This window comes from Octopus bimaculoides, chromosome 1 (assembly GCF_046866305.1).
Source record: "Octopus bimaculoides isolate indiv1 chromosome 1, ASM4686630v1, whole genome shotgun sequence".
NCBI lineage: Eukaryota > Metazoa > Mollusca > Cephalopoda > Octopoda > Octopodidae > Octopus > Octopus bimaculoides.
The window spans coordinates 140,950,019-140,965,018 of NC_142928.1; positions in this window are offsets into that span (position 1 = coordinate 140,950,019).

Consider the following 15,000-nt stretch of genomic DNA (forward strand, 5'->3'; position numbering starts at 1 on the left):
ACACACACACACAGAGGCGCAGCGGTGGCTGCGTGGTAAGTAGCTTGCTTACCAACCACATGGTTCCGGGTTTAGTCCCACTGCGTGGCACCTTGGGCAAGTGTCCTCTACTATAGCCTCGGGCCGACCAAAGCCTTGTGAGTGGATTTGGTAGACGGAAACTGAAAGAAGCCTGTCGTATATATGTATATATATATATATATATATATATATATATATATATGTATGTGTTTGTTCCCCACCATCGCTTGACAACCGATGCTGGTCTGTTTACGTCCCCGTAAATTAGTGGTTCGGCAAAAGAGACCGATAGAATAAGTACTAGGCTTACAAAGAATAAGTCCTGGGGTCGATTTGTTCGACTAAAGGCGGTGCTCCAGCATGGTCGGATTCAAAATGACTGAAACAAGTAAAAGAGAGAGATAGACAGATATATGTGGATAATATATATATATATATATATATATATATATATATATATATATATATATATATATATATTTATTTATATATGTGCACGCCTATGTACAGCGTCCCCTTTATATGTACATCTCGTGTTCGTCTTTGAATTACACTAGAACTTTCACTTCATTCAACATTCATCAGCCAGCCCGCCCGCTGTGAGAGAAGGAGAGGAAAGGGAAGCCTTGCCTAGATTTCGATCCTTTAAACTTTTTCATTCGCTTATAGTGTATCTTGGCTCATTTTCTCATTGTACTTGCTATGGATCTTATCGGTGGTCTATAATTCTGTTTGTCCTTTTTGACAATCGTGTTAGGGAGCTTCTGCTTGACAAAGGAGCTGTTAGTGTTCAATTAGAAATGTGTACTGGTTACTACCTCTATCACCATCGCTCAGCCAAAATACTTTGTAACTATCGCACAATAGTAACTAACAACAAATAAACACACTCGTAACTAATGCACCTACATATATCTGCACATATTGTTGAATATGTACTTGCATCGGTAAAGATTCAATATTAATTTTTGCAAACGTTTTCTAAATAAACGCTTACATTTACATTTTCTTTAAAAGCCTTTTTACTTAGATCTAAATAAAAGGTGGGATGGTCACGGATAAGATGTGTTTAACTTAGATCTGTTCAATCATTGGTTGACCAGGGGATAAATAACATCAATAAAAACGGATCCTACTGTTCCCAATGCAAGTTTTCTGGTAGCATAGTATTTTAACATCTCAGAACTGATATGAAAAGATATCCAGGAATAGCACAAAAAAATGTTGGCGTGACAGTATTGTGAGATATAACTCTGCATACATTAGGCACAGTTATACAAGACCAAAATATAAAAATATGTACAATGATCGATATGCCATGTCCTTTAGACAAACATATTGATCAAAGAAACTCAAAAGATTCTCAAAATATAATATTTGCAAATAGAGCTAGGAAGGATTTCAGGAAAATAATATTACTTTAGTCACGTAAGCAATAGGAGCGCTAATGTCAAGGAAAAACATACATGTTATCTATAAAAAAAACCAGAAAATAAAATCCTAACGATCTCCATTTAACAGTGTCCAAGTCTTAGAAAAAATTCCACCTACCTAAACAGTCGAAAACAAACATAAGTGAAAATAACAATAATCATAATAACATACTATATACAAGCGATGCTCATACATCACCTTTACTCCGAGAAAGAGACAGCCATATGTCCTCCCTTTCTCTTCCTCCTCTCCCTCTCTTTCTTTTATACATAAGCATCTAGCACTATATTATTGGAATCAACGAGGGACTTTCTGCATGGTCGCTCGAACTGCTAGAAATACCAGCAAATTCTATCTCGAATAACACTCTGTTGTCTTATAGTAGGACGAGCATTTTAGATAATTTTAACCCTGAATATACTCCTAAAACTAGTACAGGTTGAAACGCTTCTAATCATTATTATAATTGACTAAGGCTGGTTGCGGTTAAGGAACGTAAACAGTTAGTTTCGAATGCGATTAAAAGTGGGGGTTAATTGGGTTGGTGAACTATCGAGAGAGTACCCAAGCTAAAAGACGAAACTGCAGGACGCAATATTGTATTATTTTTTAATGAATCTTACTTGGGTAGGTTTTATTCCTCGTGCCCTTGACTCCATATTAACACCAATCGCAGTAGACAAATACTGGGTAAGATTCATACAATTAATACTTCTAAATAGAAAATTTGTAGCCTTGTGTAAGGCTATCAGTACACGGTCACTACGACAAAGACGATGGCGACAATGATCACCGCCGCCACCACACCATCACCACAGCAACGAAGACGGCCATAAGCATCTTCTTCACCGTACCCCATCTGCACAGCCAGTACCAATAATACCACCATCCCCACTTTTACACTTATTATTATCACCACCATCGCTACCATCAGACTTGTTATACCTACCTCCAGCGCTGCTACTACCACTACCCCGCCCCCACATTATTCCCACGACCAGGAATTCTATCTCTTTTAACATTCCATCACCACTATCATCACCATCACCCCTACGATTCCAACCAACCCTATCAGTACAATCGTAACCACCCCACTCCGCTCCACCCCACCCCAACCTCAATACAATTAAAACCCGCATAGACAGCACTACCCACCACTACTACTACTACTACTACTACTGCTGCTACTACTACTACTACTACTGCTGCTGCTACTACTACTACTACTACTACTACTACTACTACTACTGCTGCTGCTATTACTACTACTACTACTACTACTACTACTACTACTGCTGCTGCTGCTATTACTACTACTACTACTACTACTACTACTACTACTACTACTACTACTACTACCACTTCCACCATCATCACTACTACTACTAGCACCGCTACCACTACCATCACCATCAATAACACCACCGAAAACAACGAGGACAATAATAAAACAATGGAAGTTCTATATATGGTCGGTCTATCTGCTAGAAATCTTCAGATATCTTTTTATTATAGCCACACAGCGCTAAATACAGAAAATGGACAAATTACAAAGTAGAGCTTTTCTTGGGGGGGGGGGGATTATTTCGATCAAAATGGATCGCGGGAAGAAAAAAAAAACGTGGGAACAGATTAGGTTTATCCGTGGAGAGAAAAGCCTACGGAAAAGACCACGGTCACCTGAGGCTTTTTTTTTTTAAAGGTACATGAAAGTAAGTACCTTCTCTCTTTTTGTCTCTTTTTGTTACAAGTCTATGCTTAAAATGGTGTCGTCTTTCATTCTTACCATTCTTGCCACATTTACCCATTTTTTATTGAAACTTTCATTCGACAACACTTTCCTCTCTATCCTCATCCTCCTTTTCAAGTGGTACTTGAAAAAGTTGACGAGGGACTGACCAGAGAGGAAAGTGTTTGTTTGTAGACCTTTCAAACGCGTCCACCACACGCATTCTTTTGCCATAGCTATCAGTGTTACAAAAACCGTTTTTCCTTCCCGTTTAAAGGAAGGTGGCGGAACAATATTCACGATAGACTCGGCTGATAAGTGGGCTCGTCCCACACGCGACAACAGCCGTTCGACGAAGGTCCACAGCTCTGAAATATCTGGACACTGCACAAGTGCGTGCAGAACGGTTTCGTCGCTCTGACCGCATCTCGGGCAGGTCGGTCCGGTGGTTTTCGAACCATGTCTGTAGATCTTCTCTCGAACTGGTAGTGCGTCTCGATAGCATTGCCAAGCTAGGGATCTCTGGAAATTATCCATAGGCCCCGGCCCGAACGTCGTCTTGAAAAGGCGGGTTAGGAATTTCTCGTCGACACCCAGGTTTGCCCCGAGAGTATCGTCAGACCTCCCCTCCACTAGTCCTCTATAGAACGCATTGGTCGTTTGGAAGTTGCACAAGCTTGATCCCGGACGGCAGAGCTGTTGTAGAGCTTGGCGACACTCGCGGTGCCAATCGCCCAGTTTCGGTCTCTTCCTGATCCATGTTTGCAGTTCGGTGAGTGAGACGAGCTGCGGGAAGGCGTGCCTCACAAACGGCGCCCACACCTGTTCACCGTCGTCAATGAAGTTCCAGAGATGCCGCAGTCTCAGCGCATGTCTGCGCATCATTAACCACGGCATCCCCAGTCCTCCACGTAACGGTTGTTGACAACAAATGGATCGCCTCACCATCGGAACGCCACCCTTCCACAGAAAGCGGAAAAGTATGCGTTCTAGTTTCGTGATGGTGGCATCGGGACAAGGCACGACGGTCAGGCGGTAATCGATGACTGATACGATATACACATTAGCCACCTCCGCCCGGCCTTTTAGAGATAACTTTCTCTCAGCCCATTTTTGACTGAGTTTGATCACTCTACTGGTGATCTCGTCCCAGTTCTTATCCATTTGGAGGTCCGGACTGAACCAGACCCCGAGCAGTTTAACCGGTCCGTCCGTCCAGCGTCCCACTACGGAGTCACTGTTGGACGGTATGGGCTTGCTTCTCCAGGTGCCGAGTAACAAACCCACTGACTTTTCCGGGTTAATTTTTGCTCCTGTCACCGTTTCGTATTCTTTAAGTGTCTCGCCTGATAAGAGATTATGGCTTTAAGAAATAACTGAATAACATATTTTAAGTAGTTTTATTATATGTCCGAATACAGATGGAATGAATGTGGCTGGAACGCTCTTGACCTTATGTCTTCTTCATCAAAAAACTGACCTGAACATAAAGTACACAACAATAGAAATAATATCAAAAACTTACTCAGATTACAAAACTAGAAAATGGAAGGCACTTTGAACAATGTGAACCTAAATATTATACTATCCCTGAAAAATTAAATGGATGGTCAAAGATAGATCATTGCTCAATGTGATCAAAACTGAATTTCTATCGCCTAATCCTTAAATGATTTTTCTTCATTTGTGGTGGTGATATCATTGAATCGAGGAACGTACAGTTAATTGCAGGTATTTAATTTCGATCCAGGTACAATGTCTCAGGAAAACATCACAAGAATTAAATAGTATAGGAAAAATTAAATATTATAGGAAAAAAGTTTCTAACGTTCCAAAAAAAAAAAGAAAAAAAGAAAAAGAAAAATATCACAAACAAATACTAAAAATCGTGAAAGAAAAGCAGGAAACATGCTTGTAAAAAAATAACGGTCAGATCAACGAAAAATATCATTGAAAAAAGTCTTTGAAACATGACTGAAAAGGTCACGCAAAAATGTCGTTTAAAGTAGTCGCGAAAAAGGTCAAATATAAAGTCACTGAAAGAAGTCACAGAAGAGTGCTATTGAAGAATTTACTAAGAAAACATAGTGGGAATAGATTCACTGAAAACGAGTCATTGAAAAATGCTACATGAAGACTTGACATTGAAAAATGTTACCGAGAAGAAAATCGCTGGGCGACTGGCAATGATAACAAGAAAACATTACACAGAAAAATTTATAGAAAATTTGTTATTGAAAAATTCACAGTAAAATGTCATAGGTGGAAAAAAAGAAAAGAGAAGAAAAGTCACTGAAGAAAATCACAAGAAATAATCCCTAAAAATTTAGCATGAAAATGTGACAGAAAAATTTACAATGAGAAATGTCGCTGAAATAATCGTATGAAATAGTGTTACAAGAACAATCAAAAAGAAATCGTATCTGAAAAGTGATTGGAAATAAAGCTAAACAAGTTAAAGACATAATTCGCTAAAACTTCTCAAGAAAAGAAAAACATCACAGAAAGAGTCAAAAGATAAAAGTCACAGAAAAATTGACGTTCCTTACAAATGACACACGATGAAAGTCACAGGCGAAAATCACTGTAAAACTTATCTGGAGACAGGTTAAAAGCTACAGAAACAGTCTTAGGAAAAGTCACGGATAATGTCACAAAAATAAAAGTGACTGAAACGTGTTACAGACTAAAGTCACTTTGAGAAATCACCAGGGAATAAGTCGCTGAATGACTGCTAATAGAAGACAATTTAAAAAAAAATCACTGGAAAAGAGTCACATGAGAAATCTGCTTCTGAATGCAAAAGAGTTATTGGAGAAAGTTGCCAAAAAACAAATAAATAAATAAATGTCATTGAAGAAAAAATATCCCAGGGCAAATGTGACAGGAAATTGGAAAAGAAAAATTTCCTGAAGTTTGTCACAGAAAATTTACGGAAAAAAGCCACACAAAAAATTGTGCTGTAAAACGTTACAGAAAGAAAAGAAAAAGAAAACAGCTACTAAATAAAATTACTGAAAGCAGATACGGGATAAAGTTATAGCAAAATGATAATGTAAAAAGTAAGGGAAAAGAGTCACAGAAAACACTTCAATAAGAAACTGATTATGCCGGTGTTAAAACGGGGGTGGCTGATGAAGGAAAATGTTCTCTATGTGGCTTGTGTGTTTTCTTGTCTACGTTTTGTTTGCAATGTCCTGTACCCAGATATGCACCTATACATACAGGTGGATGTCGGTATGCACATACCTGTACGTATATATGCATATACTCATTTACTATTTGTTTATATATATATATATATATATATATATATATATATATATATATATATATATATATATATATATGTATATATATATGTATATCTTTTACTCTTTTACTTGTTTTAGTCATGTGACTGTGGCCATGCTGGAGTACCGCCGTTAGTCTAGCAAATCGACCCCAGGACTTATTCTTTGAACCCTAGTACTTATTCTATCGGTTACTTTTGCCGAACCGCTAAGTTACGGGGACGTAAACACACCAGCATCGGTTGTCAAGCGATGCTACGGCGACAAACACAGACACACACACACATATACGTATATACGAGAGGCTTCTTTCAGTTTCAGTCTACCAAATCCACTCGTAAGGCTTTGGTCGGCCCGAGGCTATAGTAGAAGACACTTGCCCAAGGTGCCACGCAGTAGGACTGAACCCGGAACCATGTGGTTGGTAAGCATCTCCTTACCACACAGCCACTCCTACGCCTATATATATATATATATATATATATATATATATATATATATATATATATATATATATATATATATATATATATATATATATATATATATATATATATATATATATATTGTTTCAATGTTCTATTTAAGGTGAATAAAACTTTTAATGACAGGGTATAAACTATGATATATCGGAAACGTTACTATGAATTGTATTATCATAATATAAAAAGGTATGTATTGTTAGTTAATAGGCTATTTTAAATATGATTTCATTACTTTAACTATTTATCATTTATCGTAACCAAATGAAATATAACAGTTTTTCCAAAACTTTTTTCTCTATAGTGAGAATTGTGACAATTTACTGTGTTTCTTTCCCCTTCGTATAGCAATTTTCCCGCTCACTTTTAATTTACTGCTTTACAATTTGGAGTCGATATGAAACGAATTTGAACTCACTGTGTTAATATTAAGAAAACTTTTTATTGTTAAAGAAAATGTAAATTAATATCAACATCGCAAATCCAAGGAAACGAAGGAATGGTTTAGAATATTTTTCTTTCCTTTATTTCGTTGAAACCAATTTGATGAGTATTGAATCTGGTGGTTTTATTTTACGAAAGGTTCTGTTATGTTACAAAAATCACAGCGCACGAAATAATCACGTGACGTGTTTGGTCAGAGATTATTATTACAGTTATCGTGTGCTCATTTCTTTATCTCCTAGTCATTGTTATTCCTCTCATATCGTTCACAATATTCTTTTATCGTTGGTTAGCTTAGGAGAGAGAGAGAGAGAGGGAGAGAGAGAGAGAGAGAGAGAGAGAGAGAGAGAGAGAAAGAAGGAGAGAGGGAGAGTGAGAGAGAGAGGGAAAGAGAGAGAGAAAAAAACGAGAGGGTGAGATAGATAGATAGAGAGAGAGAAACAGAGAGAGAGATTTGGAATTATTACTGTGAACATTCAAAGACTCGCATACATATTTATAAAGAACCGACATAACAGTATAACAGAAGGATACATAAACATACACACGCACACACACATATACACACATGAAATCTTATACATGCACGAACATCCGCATATATAAACCAACAGTATAGAGGCGAACACATACATACACAGATCACACACGTACACATCTATCTCCTCTCTCTTTCTGTATATATATATACATATATATATATATATATATATATATATATATATATATGTATATATACACTCGCGAAGAAAGGTAGCAATGCATTCAAGCATGTGTACGCATACACAAGCAATCAACATACATGAAATCACATACTTTGCAAGCGTGTGTGTCTATATATACATATACATACATGCATGCATACATATGTACGTATGTATGTATGTATGTATGTATGTATGTATGTGTGGGTGGTGTGCGTGCGCATACATAGACAGCAACATATTCAGACTGCGAGACATAAAAACAGACACGCAAGTGTATGTATCACTTACATATGCATATAGAATACAATTATTCACACATGCGTATATGTGTATTTTTACAGGAACGGTATGTGCGTGTGTGAGAAAGTTTGAATAAATGTTTTTATATGTGTATGTATGTATATATGTATGTGATCTGTGTGTTGTTTCGTATGTGAATAACATTTAAGAAACATGCAGATATGAAACCACGAGCACACATGTGTTTTCAAAATGTTAGACCTTTAAACACACAGGCGTTCATACATACATACATACATACATGCATGCATGCATACATACATACATACATACATACACATACATACAAACATACATGCATACATACATACATACATACATACATTTACATATGCATTATTACACATACATTTTTATACATATTTGTATAGATACACCTACGCATATATATACATACATGTACACGTATATATATATATATATATATATATATATATATATATATATATATACACACTATTTAAACGCACCTGAATATACACACTAAAGAATATGTGCATATATGTATATATATATATATATATATATATATATATATATATATATACATACACACACATATATATACACATACATACATATATGTGTGTGTGTATGTGTGTATGTACGTGTGTATATGCATAGTAAGTTATCATATGTTCGCAAACATAGGCACACAAATTAGCATTTTTCAAACACAGACAGAAAAATTACAATATAACACAAAGGACACAACCACACAAACATCCCCCATCCATACACATGTTCACATCTTCTATCCATGCATATATGCAATCTTCATCCACACATACAGAATTGTTCGAATGGTGAGGAAAAAATGTTTGAAAATATAGAGGAAAAGCCAACAAATTTCAGAAGTCATTAAAAATATGCGTGCCAAACGATATCAGTCAATATCTTATAACAAATATTATGTTGTTTGAATGCTGTGAATTATTGTATTCCAAATAGAGTATAATATTTTGCAGAAAAGAGATGTTACTATGGAGCCCCCAACCCCGCAACCAGGAAAAAAAATTGCTTTAAAATAAAAAATGTAAATAAAATGAGAAAAATACGAACATGAAAATGTTTAAAGAAAATGTAATTTTTCAGTCATTTTTGTCTGTATGTCAATATGTTTACGGATATTCATGGCGAGTATCGCAGTGCTAACTGTAAGCTTCCGGCAAACTAAGATTGAGTCAAGGTTTCAAATCACCGATTAAACACCTCAGTCCACTGTCTTCCTAAAGAAATGCAAATGAAATATTATTTACATTATTTACGTTTGATGGATATTTGTCCTCATCTTGGGGAAATTTCGAACCTGGGTTCTCATTCCTGAGGTATTTTTCGATGTTACTATAATTATAATTATTATTATTATTCAGGTCAATCTTGGAGTTAGTAGTCTGCACTCTTAACCACTACGCCATATACCCGTGGGCAATTATGGAGTGGATTTTAGGGTTTATAAATCTAATATTTTCCTATCCTTCCTAAATACCGGTTCCCATATGCTCTTCATATCTGCACACGGTCTGCTTAGGAGGTTGTGTCCTAGCATATGTGCTTCTTTTAGTTTCCGTATTTTCCAGTGGTGTTGTCTGTCTATTATTTCAACTTCATCCCACAGGGGGAGGTGGTCTCCATTTTTCCATACATGATCAGCTATACCTGATTTATCCATATCTACTCGTGTCACAGCTTTGCGATGTTCCTCTACCCTTATTTTGAGGGGACGACATGTTTCGCCTTTGTATAACCTACCACAGCTGCATGGGATGGAGTACACGCAGTTTTTGGTGATATTCTCTTCCATTGGTGGTTTTACTCGAAGGAGATATTTGCGAAGTGTTGTATTACTCTTGTATACTGTCCTGATGTCATGTGGGCCGCATATCATTTGTATCTTTTCGGAGGGGCCTTTCACATAGGGTAGACAGACCGTGGACAGTTTATTGGTTTCATCCTCTCTCCCAGGGGGAGGTGGTCTCCATTTTTCCATACATGTTCAGCTATACCCGATTTATCAATATCTCCTCGCTTCACAACCTTGCAATGTCCCTCTACCCTTATTTTGAGGAGGGATGAAGTTAAAATAATAAATAGAGAACACCACAGGAAAATACGAAAACTAAAAGAAGCAGCACATATGCTAGGACACAAAACTTCCTAAGCAGACCGAGTGCAGATATGAATAGCATATGGGAAGCGGTATTAAGGAAGGATAGGAACATATTAGATTTATAAGCACTAAAATTCACTCCCATAATTGCCCACGGGTATATGGCGTTGTGGTTAAGAGCGCGGGCTACTAACCCCAAGATTCCGAGTTCGACTCCAGGCAGTGACCTGAATAATAATAATAATATTAATAATAACATTAACAACAACAACAGGTTCGAAATTTCCCCAAGACACCTGATGAAGGCTGGAAGGTATATCAGCCGAAATATTGCATTAACAACAAACAAGATGAGGACAAATATCCGTCACATGTAAATAATGTACATAATTCCTCATCTCTTAAATTATAGAACTGCATTTTGTCAATGTTCTTTAGTTTTAATCAAAGCAGAAACCAGCACGAGCCAGTTTTGATTTCTATCTAATCTAAATAAATTTTCACTTAGGTCTCTTTCCCACATATGTTAAAAAAATATTTTGACTCTCATATTATTATTGTCTATTTCCGAAGAAAATCTCAGGAAATTCTGGATGTTTTGTTTAGGGTTAAATGCATAAGAAGTTGCTGAAAAGTTCCTGGCTTTAAGGGTATCGCAAAAGTCTTGGTTGGGGTTCTTTTACAAGGCTCAGAGAAACTGATGTACCGCTACAGTAAGTGTGTGGATCTAAGAGGGGAATATATTGAATGTAATCATAATTAAGTGATCCTCCTGCATTTTCTTTCGCCCAAAGACTGGAACTTTTCAGTGACCACTCGTAAGTGTGGCAAATTTTGAAGTGGTTTGATAGCTCGGTAGCGACCCACCAAACGTAAGACGAAGATGAAAGGAAAACAAAACAAAACTATGCAATTCCACACAGACCAGAATCTCAACCTTTTCATTCCATTACACACAAGAAACAAAATAGGGAAATCCGAAATTTCAAAAGCCCTAAGTCATTACAAAATCATGAACACGCACATAAAACCGCTGATGTTTGTACGTAGTTACTTATTACCAAAAAAAAAACAAAAAAAAAAATGCATGAACTCCGTAATCTCTAGGTATCATTTCGTCAGTGTATTTATTAATATTATACGATATAGCATTATAGGTGTATTTTAGCTCTCCGTGTTTAGCAATGGGTTAGGCACACAAGAGTTAAGGAAAAAACCTAGTCCTGGTGCTAGTCAGGAGCTAGCATGAAGAGTGGCGAGCACTACGATGTAATTTCCTTTTAACTCTTTGAGTGCGAAACTGATTAGTAAAATCGGCTGAAATGGACCTATAATATTGTATTATACATTATAGTAGAGCCTGCTTTTTCTAACTTATGTATTCTGAGACGAGAATACATACATACAAACAGACATGCACACACACACACACACACACACACACACACACACAAACACACACACACACACATACATGCACACACACACACAACACACACAAGCAGACACATATTTCTGTGTTATATATATATATATATATATATGCAGTAAAAGGAGAATTCTTGCTGTATGATGACATATGGTAGTCGATACCCGCAGAGGAGCTTTGTAAAGTATGCTAAAGCGTTATTACCTTCATGACATTAAATTATATATATATAGATAGACAGATAGATAGATATCATCCATGCATATACACATACTACGTGCAAGTTTAAAAGCTGATAGTTGAGCCTATAAATAATCGCTCGACCAGCTAGTGCTTAGTAGCAAAAATCCCTCTCAACCCACATCTCATATTGAAAGAAAAAGGGGGGAGATTAAATAATGTAATCCTAGATATCAACCCCTAAAAGACGAGGTATTCATACGTGGATTTAGTCTAGGTGCCTAGAATTAACTTATTAGTTAACAAAGTATATACCACTGTTTGATTTAACGGAAGGACGCGGTAAACGGTAAGTTTAAGCGCATTTCTGAGACTCGCTGGTACTTATTTTTTATCGGTCAAGGGAGCTCAAAACTTTGAAACATCTAACTGCAGTGAGTGTTTGTGGAAAGTCTAGTGAGCGACTCATAAATTTGAGTACAGTTAGGTATGACTCACTCGAAGCTGTTTCCTTATACACCACATGGACTAATCATCGGCAGCAGCTGAGAGCAGGAGTGTTGCAAACGCAGCATTGTTGCGCAATACACATTACATCACCCTGTACACATACATACATGCATTCATGCATACATACATACATACATGATGGCTGCCCCCTCGTTATCGAGCATGGCCATTGCACGAAGCTTAACTTAACGGTGCTGTGATCGAATATGACTTTTTAGCCCAGCCAAAGATCTACAATGTCTTGCACAGAGTTGGCATCCAAAACCTTTACTGGCAATAGCTGGCTGTTGTTGTAATTGGGCTCCATGTACCTTTGCGTGTCATTTACATACATACATACATACATACATACATACACACATAACAATCTTGAGAAATTAGCCTTCTCAAAACCAGAAAGAAGAAAGCTGATTTGAAGACTACAGATCCAAGCCGTCACTGGAACTGTAAAAATCTGTAAGTTTTCCAGAAGTTTATCATTTAAGTAAAAGTATATATGTGCATATGGAGATATGCAACTAGATGCATGACAACACATACATAAAACAAAACTTACAAATCTGCACATATACATACACACAAAAGCACCCGATTGATGTTGTTGAAATTCCAAAGAAGGAGCCTTGGATTTAGGTTAGAAACCGGTTCTTTCTCTATTGGCAATAAATCTTGATATAAAACTGAATAATGGCATACATACATAGACACACACACACACACACACATACATACATACATACATACATACATACATACATACATACATACATACATACATACATGCACTCATATATTTACAAGCCTCATCTAAGACTAAAGAACAATAGCAACAGCAATAAGACACTGATAAATATATTTCATGTGGCTATTCAGAAATGACAGCCTTGGGATTTATATTCTTTCTATAAATCCCACGGCTGTCATATCTGGATAGCTACACGGAAAATATTTTTCAGTATTTGTATTGTTGTTGTTGCTGTTGGGGCAATATAGATATTTTCTTACTTAGTGATAAAGTGCTTTTCACAAACACAGACCCACAACATCCACCCCACCACACACACACACACGCACACACATGCGTGCACACACATACACGCATTCATACACATACATAGACTGATAGATTATTTATGCATTTCATATTTGAAATGATCAATGCGTCATATCAAATGGTAATGTCCACTAACCACAAATTAATTCTACTGACGCGTGAAGGGTATGAAGTATCAGTTTATACAGTTAATGAATTGAAACACATATTTAATCTTGCTCTAAAATAATATTGGCGCTAATGTACCTAGAATGATTATGTCAGTCTGATAAAGTGTCACGATTTCAGCCAAGCTGGGTCTTATTAATATAACGTACAGTCAGGACAACATATTTACTTCGATCATATAATACAATTATTGGTAACTATTTTCACATCGATCATGAATAACACAAATCACTGCACAAGATAGTGTGGTACGGAAAACGCCTCTATCTTGATACATCGCATCAACAGAAGTAAGCACACCGATGGGTACAAGTCAAACCAATTATTAGGGTACAACGATAACAATGCTTTTGCCATTCACAAGAAAGTACCTCACACGACAAACCGGCCAATAAACTGGGTGGAGTCACTGACCAAATAAGTCAACCACTAGGTTGCTGGTGCCTTATCTTTTTACTTTTTATCTTTATATAAACTACTTTGTACTCTGTTGGTTAGAATTAGCTGAATGCTTACCCCCTCCACTCAAGTCTACCCCGCATACTCGTCTATCTATTCCGTCATGCATACTATGTTTCCCTCCCGCAAAAGTTATTTTCCAAGATCGATCCTCCTCCGAAGGTTAACCTCGTTGAATTTCGCTCCATACTTTTTTTTCTGCATCAACTATCTTTCACATGTCCAAGATCAAATATTTACAACATCAATCTCACCAGTTTCGGAAGGCTTGAGAAAGATATGGGCACAATCCTTTAGAAGAAAATTAATTAAACAAAACAATAGAAATTAATTAGTATCATTAACAACAAAGTCCTCATCCCAATTTATCAAAATAACAACACATCGGAACGCAAACGTCTTCATCAAACATTTTCCGAAAGTCAATCACCAAAAACAACATAAAGAGAACACAAACTCCAAACAAAACTATGCAATTCCACTTAGACCTCTTCAATCTATCACATGTAAAAAAAAAACAATAAGGAAATCCAAAAGTTCAAAATTCACAGAGAATGACAAAATTACATACACATCTAAAAGTAGCTGATACTCAAATGAAACTCTGCTCTCAATGATATCTTACACTTGTTGAAAATTGCAAAGTTACCCGAGCAGCATCAGAATATTTGTAAAACTCA